The sequence below is a fragment of the Nicotiana tomentosiformis genome, chromosome 12 (assembly GCF_000390325.3).
Source record: "Nicotiana tomentosiformis chromosome 12, ASM39032v3, whole genome shotgun sequence".
In the NCBI taxonomy this organism is placed as follows: Eukaryota; Viridiplantae; Streptophyta; class Magnoliopsida; order Solanales; family Solanaceae; genus Nicotiana; species Nicotiana tomentosiformis.
This window is the reverse complement of record NC_090823.1, coordinates 35,330,390-35,346,760: the sequence shown is the minus strand read 5'-3', so window position 1 is coordinate 35,346,760 and position 16,371 is coordinate 35,330,390. Positions and strand designations below refer to the sequence as shown.

Below are 16,371 nucleotides of genomic sequence, written 5' to 3'. Positions count from 1 at the left end.
CAAATGCGAATCAAGCTTACCTAGCCCCCCATCACAATTGTGAACCCTTTGTTCACAAATGCGAACCTAGCATATTACAACTAACATCGCAATTGCGATCCAAAACATGCAAATGAGAGAGCTGAGGTATCTCACTACTAGAAATCCGCTAAAAACCGACCAAAGTTTGTCGGTTATAGCCAATTACCGACCAAAATGTGACCATTAGGGTGTGGACGGTGTTTTGATGGTCGGAATGGCTTACCGACCAAAGTTGGTCAGAAATTACCGACCAACGTTGGTCGATAGCTTAAAACGACCATCTGACAAGTTTAACTACTTACCGACCAACTTTGGTCGGAAACATATTTTATTAATTTAATTTTACCGACCAAAGTTGGTCGGTTTAACTAAATTATATTTTTTTTATTAAATATTAAAATTAAAAAAAACTGACCAACTTTGGTCGGTAATTGAAAATATATTTTTTAAATAATTAAAATTAAATATTACCGACCAACTATGGTCGGTAACCTCAACAGTGCAGGAAAAATACCGACCAAAGTTGGTCGGTAATGTTGAATTCTGGGAATTCAATGTTCATTAATCAACCAACTTTGGTCGGTATTTTGGAAAAAAATTATTTTTATTAAAAATTGACCAACTGTGGTCGGTTTTTCTAGGTTTAATTTTGGCATAAAATGCCTGTTTTGGCAGCTACACCACCTGCCAGCATACCAATACTCCTAATAACAACAACAACACAACAACAACAACAACAACAACAACCAAAACATTCAATAAATACTTTAAAACTAACAAATTAAAGTTCAATTGAACATAAAAATCCAAAACCAAGTTAAAACTAATTACAACTAGTTCAAAACTGGTTCTATTTGTCTAGCTTAAAGTATATAAAAGTCAAGGGATGTTTTCTACAACATCATCATCATCGTCTGATGAACTTTCATTTACAAGACGGTATAGAGAACGGTCTTATGGAGGACGGGAAGAACGATCACGGGGAGGACAAGAGGAACGATCACGAGCAGGACAGGAGGAATGATCACGTGGAGGTCGACCCTCTGGAGATGACTCACGAGATCGGGCAACGGAAAAGCTCCACTAGATATGAGAGTTCTGATCTGAGCTTGCATGCCAAGGAATTGAGCATCTCTAAGCCTTTCTCTTTCCTTGGCCGCTTCTAGCTCGGATTTGAGCTTTGTCACTGTCTCCCGCATAGCGGAGAGGATCTCCCTATTAAGTTGCTCGCCTTGCGAGGAAGTCCCTATTCCTCGCATTCCACACTTATAGCGATGGAAGTTTTTAGTGGGAAGCCAGTATACCTTCCCCCATTTTGGACTGCCAACAGACTCCAACCATATTCTTTCAGTATCCTCGTCCGAAGGTTGGGTTGGCTCACCCGATTCACCAGCTGGATGACTACGGATGAATTCCTCCACATTACTTTGGTAGCGACCCTATATTATTTTAAATTAAATCAGTATTTCAAAAATTTTATAAAAGTAAATTATAATACTTAAAGAAAATTGAAAGCTTACATATGCAGTCGAGGCCCGGTCCTCGACCCACCTATCTTGATCCCCCTCTTTCTTCTTCTTCACAATATGTGTCTCCTTGAATAGCTCATCGTGACTCATTGGACGCCCATACTTCTTTTTCTGAAAACAAATTAATTTAGTTAATAAACAGAATATATATACTTAGAAAAGTAAAATAATTTAAGCAATTATGTACCAATCTTCTTTTTATTGTTCCTAGGTTGATCGCACCTCCAGTGTGCAAGGAGCCTCCCTTCTCGGATGCACGAGCTTTCTTTCCTTTTCGCTCCTCTATAAGAACTTTGCGGTAAGCCATTGCCTTTGTAAATCATTCTACAAATTCTCAAGTAACCAGCCAGGCCTCTTGTTCTTCTTTCTAGCATCCGAGAAAGCATCCGCCAATCTCTTGCGAGCTTTATGATGAAAATTTGCAGCCACTTTCGCGCTATAGCGGTCTTCCCATACACACTTGCTCTATATTTCAAAAGTTAAATATCAGATGGAAACATCATAAATATAAATTATTAAACTGTTTAAAAGAACATTTATACCTTAAATTGATTGCAAATTTGCTCCTTCAGCGAGAATGGGAAATCAGTCCAAGTCGCATAAGGTCCATCATAAAGCTTTCTGATGGCATTGGTGATTATCTTCGTAGTCTTATTAACCGGCCTGAACCTGCAATTTAACAATAAAAATACCTTAATATCTTAGTAAAAATGTTACAAATCAATAGACGCAAAAATAATGAATAACATTTACCCATCACCCTCAGGGACTATGATGATCCTGCCATATCGATCATAATGCACTACCTCATCATCACCATCCGAAGCATGTGTATCAGAGGCATGTGAAGACGGTGTAGGCGGGTCAGATTTACTGCCTCACAGGCGAAGGCCTGCACTAGATGTAGTCGATGATGAAGATGGTTGTGATCCCTGTGATTGCGACATAGCTGGATGCGACCCAAGTGGATGTGATACTAATGGCTGTGACCCGAGTGGCTGTGAACCGAGTGGCTGTGACATGGATGGATGCGATCCATGTGGCTGTAATATGTAGGGATGTAATCTATGTGGATGTGATGTAGATGGCTGCGATGCAGATGGATGTGAGGCAGCTGGACTGTATGTCAGACGTATAGTCCTATGGCCCTGTGATGGAAGACCTGGTGTATGAATGAAGGTGTATGGCTCGTGATGTTGTGGCAGCTCAGTATAGCGATATGTATCTCTGAAAAGGGTGGACAAGAGGGACTATTATTTTCTACCCTCCTCTTTCCCTTCCTATCCTTTTCTCGACCCCGAGAACTAGTAGGGTCATTATTACCTTGACCCTTGCCTGTCATCTGTATAATATAATACACATTTAGATTGAAACATATAAGAAACTAGCTATAAAACGAGAGTGCTTTAAAAAACCAACTTTTTAATCCTGGTCGACGTATTGTTCCTCGTCCGAGAATTCTTTGTCCTCACTTGTTTGAGCTTCATCAGTTGATTCTTCGTCCTCATTTTCTATAATTCTTACTTCATTTATATCAACTTCTTCCAATATGCGTTCAGGATATTCCAAATCATTTTCTAACTGATCGTCCACTATTTGGTGAACACTGGAGATATCGTTTTGATATGCAACATCTAACATATTCTCGACTTCCACCCTACCTACAGGCTTAGTTTTTATTACAACCCACCAATCAGACTTATTCCGGTGCAATGGATAAGGAGCATAATACACTTGCCTAACGTTATGTGCAATTATGAAAGGATCACAACGATCATACTCTCTCGTATGATTAACCTCAATTATGTTGTATTGGTGGTGTACTCTTGTACCTCTTGTTGGATTTGGGTCAAACCACTTGCATCTAAAGAGTATCAATTTCTTATATGGCTAATCTGTATATTCTAGTTGTAATATTTCTTTGACCACACCATAATAATCAATATCTCCAACTTGGTTGCCATCACCACCTTGAATCCACATCCTGTTGTTGTTGCTATTTTTATTTTTAGAGCAATCCTCTGTATAAAACTTATAACCATTCACTACGTACTTAGACATTGTTGTGACCTGAAGCCCAAGTCCCCAAGATATATCTTTCAAAAATTGATTTACACCATTATTTAGATTATTTACCTACATAGTGTTAAAAAATTCATAAGTTAGCACAACTTATGAATCAATTTTTATACATTCACTACGTGTATATATATATATATATACTTACAAACTGTTTGAACCACGTATCAAATCTCGTATATACAACATCATGGCCAAATTGACCCACGAAGTGACTGTGACACATCAAATATTTTTAGTAGTTGCATCAATATGTAGTCACAGTAAATTTTATATTTTGTTATCTAATAAATCAATACTTACTTGAGAAATGGTACAACTTCGGGATAATTTAGCAACACATGAAGTGTTGCTGACTTGTACTCCATATCACTCAAACTTCTCTTTCTAACATCCTTAGAACATCGGCATGATTGATTGAATATGGACATTGGTGGATATAATGGATCATTCACACATTCGATCGTGTGCCTATTGGGCCTATTCCTAGAACATGGCATGTTAGTCTCAAAATAATAAGAACAAAAATGTATAGTTTCCTTTGCAAGATAGGCTTCGCATATAGATCCTTCAATCCTATTCCTCTGCTTAACAAATTATTTGCATTTGCCAATTGTCCTACATAATGTCATGTTAGCCAAGAACATTCAAATAAAATAGAATATTACATCAACCTTATAATACTACCTCTCAAAGGGATACATCCATCTCCATTGAACAGGTCCTCCAAGTCGTGCCTCGTGTACAAGGTGTATTGGAAGGTGTTCCATCACATCAAAGAAACTACATGGAAATATTTTTTCCATCTTACTAGAAATTACACGAATGTTCTGATCCATCCGAAGTAGGTTTTCTTCCCTTAATATGGTAGAACACAAGTTTTTGAAAAACAAACTAATCTCCGTGATGGGTTTCTAGATTCTTTCAGGCAAACCACAAAATGCAATAGGCATTAAGGTCTCTATGAAAACATAGCAGTCATGACTTTTCAAATGGCTCAACTTCCCTACCTCCATATCTACTTTGTTTCCAAGATTCGACGCATAACACTCAAGCATCTTCAATTTCGTAACCCAATCACAAATTTGTCGTCTTTCCTCCAAAGTGAATGTGTAACTTGCTTTGGGCTTGAACACTTTACCATTGTTTGATGTCTGCAAGTATAATTCAGGCCGCCTGCAATATTCTTGTAAGTCCATTCTAGCCATGGGGTTATCTTTTGTCTTACTTTTAACATCCATCACTGTGTTGAATAAATTATCAAAACAATTCTTCTCAATGTGCATGACATCAAGGTTGTGTCAGAGAAGATTATCCTTCCAATAAGGCAACTCCCAAAATATACTCTGTTTCGTCCAATTATGATTAACACCATATCCAGGGAATCTATAAGGTGGAGCCTCGGTAACTTTACTGAAGTTCTGGACCCTCTCCCAAATTTCCTCACCTGAAAGTATCGGAGGTGGGGAATCATATTCCACTTTATTATTTTTGAATGCATTTTTCATCCTTCTAAACTCATGATCATCAGCCAAGAATTGACTGTGACAATCAAACCATGATTGCTTTCGGCCATGTTTCAAAGTGAACGCTTTACTATTTTCCATGCAGTAAGGACAAGCTAGCTTCCCAGCAGTCATCCACCCAGACAACATTCAATACGCAGAAAAATCATTAATAGTCCACATTAAATTAGCACGCAAATTGAAATTCTACTTGGTTGATATGTCATATGTTTCAACACCATCACACCACAATTGTTTTAGCTCATCAATCAAAGGTTGCAAATATACATCAATCAAACTTTTTGGATTACGTTGACCGGGGATAATACAATTTAATAATATATATGGACTAGTCATACACAACTGAGGTGGTAGATTATAAGGTATAAGAAAGACAGGCCAACATGAATATGGTGTCGCAGATATAGAAAAAGGTGTGAAGCCATCCGCATACAGACCTAACCTAATGTTCCTTGGTTCACTAGCAAAATCTAGATATGTCCTATCAATGTGCTTCCAAGCTTCTCCATCTGAAGGATGACACATAACACCAGGTGGTCTTCTATTTTCAAAGTGTCATCTCATATGAGGAGCAGAACTCATCGACGAATATAACCTCTTTAACCTAGGTATAAGAAGTAAATAATGCATCGCCTTGACAACTGTCACGACCCAACTGGAGGGTCATGACTAGCACCCGGGCCATACTTGCCGAGCACCAACGTACATTTTATCTAACCTTCCTTATTATCTTTAAGGGCCGACAAGATCAATATAAATAGTAGACATGGATCATGAACATCCAACAATGAAAGATAATGTCATGAACATACATAACATGGGACGACAAGACTGTCAAGAACTATATATAAGGTACGAGCTAACATGATGCCATGAAAGACTATACAACAAAAAATCAGCCGACAAGGCATTCTAAACCATACATAAGTCGACACCTGTCTATGAGCCTCTAAAGTTACATCAGTGCTACAACATTGCCGGAACAGGGCCCCGACATACCCATAATGTCAATAACAAAAATGCATACCAAGACCACGGCAAGTCCGGAGAAAGGATCTTGCCAATAACGCTGAACCGGATAGCCTACTGTGATGGGGGAGCTGCGTCTACCCGTCTATCAGGACCTGCAGCACGACATGCAGGGTCCACAAATAAAAGGACGTCAGTACGAATAAAGTACTGAGTATGTAAGGCAGAATAGCATAAGTAAGAACAATAATGTAAACAGTGATAGGGAATATACAACCTGTGACATCTGGGTACCTCTGAGGGCTACTAACATGAAATACATGATACATACATATATATATACATAAACTTTTAAAACATATGCCTTTGTGGGCATCATCATCATCATATCATACCCGGCCGTAATAGGCTCGGTAAAACGTACCCGGCCATCATAGGGCTCGGTAGAATCGTACCCGGCCACGTGGAGCTCGGTAAAACCCAACTGATCAGTGGTTGCACAATAGGTGCCATACCCGGCCAACTATAGCGTGGCTCGGTAGAGTAAAATAGATACATATATATGATGCATGCTGGACTCATTGGAATCACATTTTGAACCTTTTGGAGTGACGTAAGGTCGGTATCCTTCGTACATGTTATTAGGATTAACCCTTCATCAAGAATCTTATAAGAATAAGGAGCTACCAACAACATTGATAATATAAGAATAAGAGAAGTAACATCAATATTAATCGTTTCATAAGAAGGGCAGCAATGTAAGTACTGCTAGCTTCTAAGAGTAGAGTATCTTTGGGAGCTCGTTCATTACATTATGTACAATTGGAGTCGTGCAAAATAATGAAGGGGATAGCCTCACATACCTTGTATATACTGCCCAACCTCAAGCTATGCAAATGTCACGACTCCTTAGTCTACAATAAGACAAATGACACTATCATTTTCGTTTAAGCGTCGTAACTATTATGTATCGACCACAACCTATTTTACGATGAAATGGACAGCACCTCCCCTATTTATATGACTTCACACAAGTCAATACAATCACCAAACAGCCCAAACAACATCATTAATAATCATATTGAGCCTCCAAAACAGTCCACCAACCAACAACATTACTACCAAGCCTTTCGATATATATTTCACAAGTTCTAGCTTCAATGACTTAGCTGCAACTTGGATAATCTTAAATATCTATAGAGTAAGGGGTTCCTTACCTTTAAACAGAAAGAACAACTCCAATTTGACCTTAATGTTCCACGAAATATCCCTCAAATTCTGCCACAAGAACAAGGAAGCGAAACTAGCAATCAATTTGGGCTTTTCGGAACTAGAATTACTTTAGAAGACTTGAAATCACCTAGGGTTGATATTAAGAACTTTAAGGAGTATTTACAGAACATAAAACACTTAAAACAACCTCCAACACGAGCTGGAACAACACAAAAATCAGCAACAACAAGAAGAACAAGAAACTTACTAGCGCCACGGGATTCCCGACACTTGATTTGTGTTGTTTGCCCTTTGTTTGGGTCTTGGATCATGAGAGAACCTTGAGAGAGTGTTTTTAGGTGTCTAGGGTCTGAAGAGAATGAAAATTAATGAGTTAAAACGGGGTTAAAGGGTCTGATATATATCAATATATCTCAACCGCCTATGTGGGCCCCATAGAGAGCTGCTTGGCGCACTCTCACAAAAACGCGAATATCTCTCTATTCCGAGATCGTATCGACAAACGGTTTAATGCGTTGGAAAGTAGACTCATAGATCTTCAATTTGATAGGAAGATCACCCCATAATTCCATGTACATTGGGAGAAAACTGTAGTAACATTTGACCTAAATTTTATGTAAAATTATAAACATAAGTTGCGACAACTTTTATCGACTTTTGTTTCATAACTCTCTTGACTTCAAGACTTATGATATGGATATTATATTATTCAAATACATTAAAACATAACCTCTTGGGACAATTAATCACCTCTAGTTTTACCCGAAAATGCGGGTTACAACATCCTTGATTCGTTTCACTTCTAATACTTGTTAACCACTCTTATACACCCTTGTATCGTTTAAGACCAATAGGATTAACTTCTTATCATCTCAAAGATAATCTCTTCTTGGATTTACGTCGACTAACTTATGGAATGATCTAAGGTACGCAAATTTGGGTTGTAACATCCTCCCCCCCTTAGGAACATTCGTCCTCGAATGTAAGGGTTTATGGAGAGTCTAACTTATCGTGGATTCTGACGGAAATGTCCGGCTTAGTTTCCCCTATAAAATGGACACTAGCCAACCTTACAAGAAGTTAAACCCAACCTATGGCCTTACAATACTATACAAAGCATTATGGATATGTACATTATCTGCATATCACCATTTTGTATTAAAAAAATAGTATTCACAAGCTATTGCTTACCTCATAGAGCCGTTTCACTTTATAATACGTCTTGCTTTCCCCCGGCATCCTCGTTATCCTCACTCTGGAATAGGTAAGGGTATTTAGACTTCATCTCCTTTTCTGATTCCCATGTCATTTCTTCTATATTCTTGTTCCTCCATAATACTTTGACGGAAGCTACATCCTTTGTTCTCAGCTTGCGGACTTGTCGATCTAATATAGCCACTGGCACTTCATCATATGATAGATCCTCTGTAACTTGTACATCTTTGATAGGGACGACCCGAGAAGGGTCTCCAATACATTTCCTCAACATAGATACATGGAATACCGGGTGGACAAATTCCAATTCGGATGGCAATTCTAACTTATAAGCAACCTGTCCAATTCGTTGAAGAATTTTGTACGGCCCAATATACCGCGGACTCAACTTACCTTTCCTCCCAAAACGCATAACACCCTTCATCGGTGAGATCTTCAGGAAAACCCAATCACCAACCTCAAATTCCAGATCACGACGTCGGACATCGGAATAAGACTTTTGCCTGCTTTGTGCCGTCCTCAGTCGCTCTTGTATCACTTTCACCTTCTCAATGGCTTGGTGAATCAAATCTGGCCCATATAATTCTGTCTCACCGACTTCGAACCATCCAACTGGTGATCTACATCTCCTCCCGTACAGTGCCTCATACGGGGCCATTTTAATACTGGAATGGTAGCTATTATTGTAGGCAAATTCAATGAGTGCCAGATGGTCATCCCAATTCCCCTTGAAATCTAGAACACATGCTCGTAGCATATCTTCAAGCGTCTGAATGGTACGTTCAGCCTGTCCGTCAGTCTGCGGATGGAATGCAGTGCTGAGATTTACTTGTGTGCCTAAACCCTTCTGAAAAGACCTCCAAAAGTTAGCCGTAAATTGAGCTCCTCGGTCTGATATAATAGATACCGGCACACCATGAAGCCTAACAATCTCCTTGATATACAACTTCGCATAATCTTCAGCCGTGTAAGTTGTCTTAACTGGCAGGAAATGGGCAGATTTTGTAAGTCGATCGACTATCACCCAGATGGAGTCAAACTTATGATAAGAGCGAGGTAATCCAATAATGAAGTCCATATTAATCACCTCCCATTTCCAGGTCGGAATCTCTATATTCTGAATCAATCCACTAGGTTTCTGATGCTCGATCTTTACTTGTTGACAATTAGGACACTGGGCTACAAATTCTGCAATACACTTCTTCATGTTATCCCACCAATACTGCTCCTTAACGTCATGATACATCTTTGTCGAACCGGGATGGATAGAATATCGGGACTGATGAATCTCAATCATAATCTTCTCTCGCAACCCTGCCACACTAGGCACACATAATCGGCCCTGGTATCTCAGTGTCCCATCCCCTCCGATTTTGAAAGCTGTAATCTTACACTGCTGAATTCCCTCTCTCAATCTTACTAAGGTAGGATCTTCATATTGCCGTGCTTTTACCTCGGCTACCAAAGATGATTCTGCTGTATTCTGTACAGTAACACCTCCGTCATCAGAGTCCAACAATCTGATTCTCATATTGGCCAGCTGGTGAAGCTCTTTGGTCAACCCTTGTCTACCTGCCTCAATATGTATTAAGCTTCCCATTGACTTACGGCTGAGAGCGTCTGCCACAACATTGGCTTTACCGGGATGGTACAATATCTCGACGTCATAGTCTTTCAGTAATTCAAGCCACCTACACTGCCTCAAATTCAACTCCTTCTGCTTGAAGATGTATTGTAAACTTTTATGATCTGTGTAGATGTCAACATGGACGCCGTATAAGTAGTGCCGCCATATCTTTAAAGCATATATTACTGCAGCCAATTCCAAATCATGAGTCGGGTAATTCTTTTCATGCTTCTTCAATTGTCTTGATGCATAAGCAATCACCTTCCCACGTTGCATCAATACGCACCCCAAACCTATACCTGAGGCATCACAATATACCACATAACCTTCTGTTCCTTCTGGGAGAGTGAGCACTGGCGCGGATGTCAATCGATTCTTTAGCTCCTGAAAACTATATTCACAAGAATCAGACCACTGGAACTTGGTAGCTTTCTGTGTTAACTTAGTCAATGGTGCTGATATAGAGGAAAACCCTTCTACAAACCGCCTATAATATCCTGCTAGCCCCAGGAAGCTGCGGACTTCTGATGGTGTTGTAGGTCTCGGCCAATTCTTCACTGCATCGATCTTCTGAGTGTCGACACTAATACCCTCATCAGATATCACATGGCCAAGGAATGCTACTGAGTTCAGCCAGAATTCACATTTAGAGAACTTAGCATATAACTTATGATCCTGAAGGGTCTGTAATACTATCCGCAAGTGGCCCGCATGTTCCGCCTCCGAACGAGAATACACCAGAATGTCATCAATGAATACGATCACGAACACATCAAGATAGGGCCTGAATACACTATTCATGAGATCCATAAAAGCTGCTGGGGCATTTGTTAGCCCGAACGACATCACCAAGAACTCAAAGTGCCCATATCTTGTCCGGAAGGCCGTCTTTGGAATATCCTTCTCCTTAACCCTCACCTGATGATACCCTGAACGCAAGTCAATCTTGGAGAAATACTTGGCACCCTGGAGTTGGTCAAATAGGTCATCAATCCTTGGAAGTGGATACTTGTTCTTTATTGTAGACTTATTCAACTGTCGATAATCGATACACATCCTTAACGACCCATCTTTCTTCCGCACGAATAAGACTGGCGCACCCCAAGGTGAAGTGCTAGGCCTAATGAAACCCTTATCCAGCAAGTCCTTCAACTGCACCTTCAACTCTCGCAACTCTGCCGGGGCCATCCTGTATGGAGGGATAGAGATCGGTTGAGTGTCAGGCAATGCATCAATGCTAAACTCAATCTCCCTTTCAGGAGGCAGGCCTGGGAGTTCATCCGGGAAAACATCTGGAAATTCATTGACCATGGGGATTAATTGTAGAGTAGGAGGCTTTGCCTCCACATCCCTCACGCGAACAAGATGATAAATGTAACCTTTTGAGATCATCTTCCTTGCCTTAAGATAGGAAATAAACCTACCTTTCGGCGTTGCAATATTCCCCTTCCATTCAATGGCGGGTTCATCAGGAAACTGAAACCTAACCATCTTCGTACGACAGTCAACATTTGCATAGCATGAGGCCAACCAGTCCATTCCCATTATCACATCGAAATCAACCATTTCTAACTCAAATAAATTTGCCGAGGTTTTATGACTACAAATCATCACAGTGCAACCCTTATATACCCTTCTAGCAATCACAGAATCTCCTATCGGAGTGGATATCGCAAGTGGTTTACTTATCAATTTAGGTTCAATGCCAAACTTATTAGCCACAAAGGGTGTAACATATGATAAGGTAGACCCCGGATCAATTAGTGCATATACATCATAAGAAAACACAGACAATATACCTGTAATGACATCCGGAGATGACTCGAGATCTTGTCGACCTACTAGAGCATAGGTTCGATTTTGAGCACCACTCGAACTCGGCATTGTACCTCTACCTCTACCACGACCTGTCGACTGTTGAAAACCTTGTGTTGGAGGTCGAACTGATAAGGAAGAACCAGACACAGATCCAGTCGGCTGAGCCATACCACCACCTCCTCTGTTAGGACAATCCCGCATCATATGGCCATGCTGTCCGCAAGAATAGCACGCATCGGAACCTCGACGGCACAGTCCAAAGTGGGCCTTGCCGCACTGATCACAACGAGGTGTTGGGGGTCTCGTTTGACTAGTATCTCTATGAAATTGTGAGCCTGATGCCCTCGAACTCTGACCTGAACCAGAATAGGTAAATCGATCATACCGAGGCCTCTGAAACTGTGGAGGAGCACTAGCTATAGGTGGCGTCGAACTCCTCAAATATTGGGGCCTGATACTGCCTCTGAACTCATTAGAATACCCTGCCAATCTCGCCCTCTTATGCTGGCCCCTATCCTGCTCCCTATCTGCCCTTTGCTGGCGCTTACGATCCTCTAGGGTCTGGGCATAAGCCTGAATACGGGAAATATCCATGCCCTCTACCAAGGAGGCTGTTGTGCACTCATTTATCAGATGTGGTCCCAACCCGTTCACGAACAGATGCACCCTATCACTCATCTCTGACACCATATGGGGAGCATACCTTGCTAAAGAGTCAAACTGTATACTATACTCTCGTACACTCATATTACCCTGTCGAAGGTTCAAGAACTTATCAGCTCTAGCTCGTCGTATCTCAACTGGCAAGTAGTGACGAAGAAAGGCCTCAGAAAATTCCTTCCACACGGCTGGAGGAGCGTTCGGACCCCTAGATCTCTCCCAACTATCATACCAGAAAATGGCTAAATCCCGTAACCGATAAGAAGCCAACTCTACTGCCTCCGTATCACTAGCATGCATAACCCGCAATGTACGATGAACCTGATCAATAAATGTTTGTGGGTCCTCCTTGGGGTCTGATCCGGTAAACACTGGAGGGTCTAGGCTAATAAAATCACGAACTCTCGCACTAACTGGTTTATCAGCAGCACCGGTATTCTGCCTTTGAGCCTGAGCAGCTACCAAGCTAGTCAACAACTGCACTGCACTGCGCATATCGTGGTCTGTAGTGCCAGACGGTGGAACTGGATGTACTGGGTGCCTCCTAATATCCTCTGGAGGAGACGGAGAGGTATGAGATGGCATCTCACTCTGAGCCTCACTTTGGCCTGCTCTGGCTGGAGGCACCTGAATGTTACCCTCGCCCACAGCTATATCAAGCCGTTTACTAATCGCTTGCTTCCTAGTCGAAGGCATCGCTGAAAGAAATCAATGTGAATATTAGATATGAACATTTACGACTCAACTCTACGAACGATCTAGATTTAGGAAGAAGGTAACAACCCTAGATGTCACGTAGCCTCCTGATTATAAATGTGGCGCGCTACACATCCATAATCAAAACTCTACTAGACACGGCTCATAGACAACCCTAGGACAGACTTGCTCTGATACCAAGTTTGTCACGACCCAACTGGAGGGTCATGACTAGCACCCGGGCCATACTTGCCGAGCACCAACGTACATTTTATCTAACCTTCCTTATTATCTTTAAGGGCCGACAAGATCAATATAAATAGTAGACATGGATCATGAACATCCAACAATGAAAGATAATGTCATGAACATACATAACATGGGACGACAAGACTGTCAAGAACTATATATAAGGTACGAGCTAACATGATGCCATGAAAGACTATACAACAAAAAATCAGCCGACAAGGCATTCTAAACCATACATAAGTCGACACCTGTCTATGAGCCTCTAAAGTTACATCAGTGCTACAACATTGCCGGAACAGGGCCCCGACATACCCATAATGTCAATAACAAAAATGCATACCAAGACCACGGCAAGTCCGGAGAAAGGATCTTGCCAATAACGCTGAACCGGATAGCCTACTGTGATGGGGGAGCTGCGTCTACCCGTCTATCAGGACCTGCAGCACGACATGCAGGGTCCACAAATAAAAGGACGTCAGTACGAATAAAGTACTGAGTATGTAAGGCAGAATAGCATAAGTAAGAACAATAATGTAAACAGTGATAGGGAATATACAACCTGTGACATCTGGGTACCTCTGAGGGCTACTAACATGAAATACATGATACATACATATATATATACATAAACTTTTAAAACATATGCCTTTGTGGGCATCATCATCATCATATCATACCCGGCCGTAATAGGCTCGGTAAAACGTACCCGGCCATCATAGGGCTCGGTAGAATCGTACCCGGCCACGTGGAGCTCGGTAAAACCCAACTGATCAGTGGTTGCACAATAGGTGCCATACCCGGCCAACTATAGCGTGGCTCGGTAGAGTAAAATAGATACATATATATGATGCATGCTGGACTCATTGGAATCACATTTTGAACCTTTTGGAGTGACGTAAGGTCGGTATCCTTCGTACATGTTATTAGGATTAACCCTTCATCAAGAATCTTATAAGAATAAGGAGCTACCAACAACATTGATAATATAAGAATAAGAGAAGTAACATCAATATTAATCGTTTCATAAGAAGGGCAGCAATGTAAGTACTGCTAGCTTCTAAGAGTAGAGTATCTTTGGGAGCTCGTTCATTACATTATGTACAATTGGAGTCGTGCAAAATAATGAAGGGGATAGCCTCACATACCTTGTATATACTGCCCAACCTCAAGCTATGCAAATGTCACGACTCCTTAGTCTACAATAAGACAAATGACACTATCATTTTCGTTTAAGCGTCGTAACTATTATGTATCGACCACAACCTATTTTACGATGAAATGGACAGCACCTCCCCTATTTATATGACTTCACACAAGTCAATACAATCACCAAACAGCCCAAACAACATCATTAATAATCATATTGAGCCTCCAAAACAGTCCACCAACCAACAACATTACTACCAAGCCTTTCGATATATATTTCACAAGTTCTAGCTTCAATGACTTAGCTGCAACTTGGATAATCTTAAATATCTATAGAGTAAGGGGTTCCTTACCTTTAAACAGAAAGAACAACTCCAATTTGACCTTAATGTTCCACGAAATATCCCTCAAATTCTGCCACAAGAACAAGGAAGCGAAACTAGCAATCAATTTGGGCTTTTCGGAACTAGAATTACTTTAGAAGACTTGAAATCACCTAGGGTTGATATTAAGAACTTTAAGGAGTATTTACAGAACATAAAACACTTAAAACAACCTCCAACACGAGCTGGAACAACACAAAAATCAGCAACAACAAGAAGAACAAGAAACTTACTAGCGCCACGGGATTCCCGACACTTGATTTGTGTTGTTTGCCCTTTGTTTGGGTCTTGGATCATGAGAGAACCTTGAGAGAGTGTTTTTAGGTGTCTAGGGTCTGAAGAGAATGAAAATTAATGAGTTAAAACGGGGTTAAAGGGTCTGATATATATCAATATATCTCAACCGCCTATGTGGGCCCCATAGAGAGCTGCTTGGCGCACTCTCACAAAAACGCGAATATCTCTCTATTCCGAGATCGTATCGACAAACGGTTTAATGCGTTGGAAAGTAGACTCATAGATCTTCAATTTGATAGGAAGATCACCCCATAATTCCATGTACATTGGGAGAAAACTGTAGTAACATTTGACCTAAATTTTATGTAAAATTATAAACATAAGTTGCGACAACTTTTATCGACTTTTGTTTCATAACTCTCTTGACTTCAAGACTTATGATATGGATATTATATTATTCAAATACATTAAAACATAACCTCTTGGGACAATTAATCACCTCTAGTTTTACCCGAAAATGCGGGTTACAACATCCTTGATTCGTTTCACTTCTAATACTTGTTAACCACTCTTATACACCCTTGTATCGTTTAAGACCAATAGGATTAACTTCTTATCATCTCAAAGATAATCTCTTCTTGGATTTACGTCGACTAACTTATGGAATGATCTAAGGTACGCAAATTTGGGTTGTAACAACAACGACCATATTCCCGCTGGAAAGCCTCTTGAAACGAGGCTTTTCGCAAAATTTACAACTGTCTAAAGTTGCATCATCTTTATAATATAACATGCAACCATCTTCACAACAATCAATTCTCATTGACGAAAGTCCTAACTTAGAAACCAATCTCTTTGCCTTATAGAAATCACCAGGTAAGTTGATATTAGGGTCAACTAGTTCACTCATAAGGTCAATGAAAGAGTCCATGGCTGCTTGAGAAATATTCCAATCAGATTTGATACTTAGTAATCTAACTGCA

General features: G+C 40.5%; 2 long non-coding RNA genes across 2 annotated transcripts; both read right to left on the bottom strand.

Annotated features, from left to right (window-relative positions):
* Positions 1-5,947: 5,947 nt before the first annotated feature.
* On the bottom strand, positions 5,948-9,454 carry LOC138903553 (uncharacterized). The gene is made up of 3 exons (XR_011412794.1): positions 7,605-9,454; positions 7,342-7,402; positions 5,948-7,038 (listed from the first exon to the last, which is right to left on the bottom strand). It is a non-coding gene; the product is annotated as an uncharacterized lncRNA (long non-coding RNA).
* A 4,273-nt stretch (positions 9,455-13,727) lies between these two features.
* LOC138903564 (uncharacterized) lies at positions 13,728-16,072 on the bottom strand. Its single transcript, XR_011412839.1, has 3 exons — positions 15,385-16,072; positions 15,122-15,182; positions 13,728-14,818 (listed from the first exon to the last, which is right to left on the bottom strand). It is a non-coding gene; the product is annotated as an uncharacterized lncRNA (long non-coding RNA).
* Between the last annotated feature and the right edge of the window lie 299 nt (positions 16,073-16,371).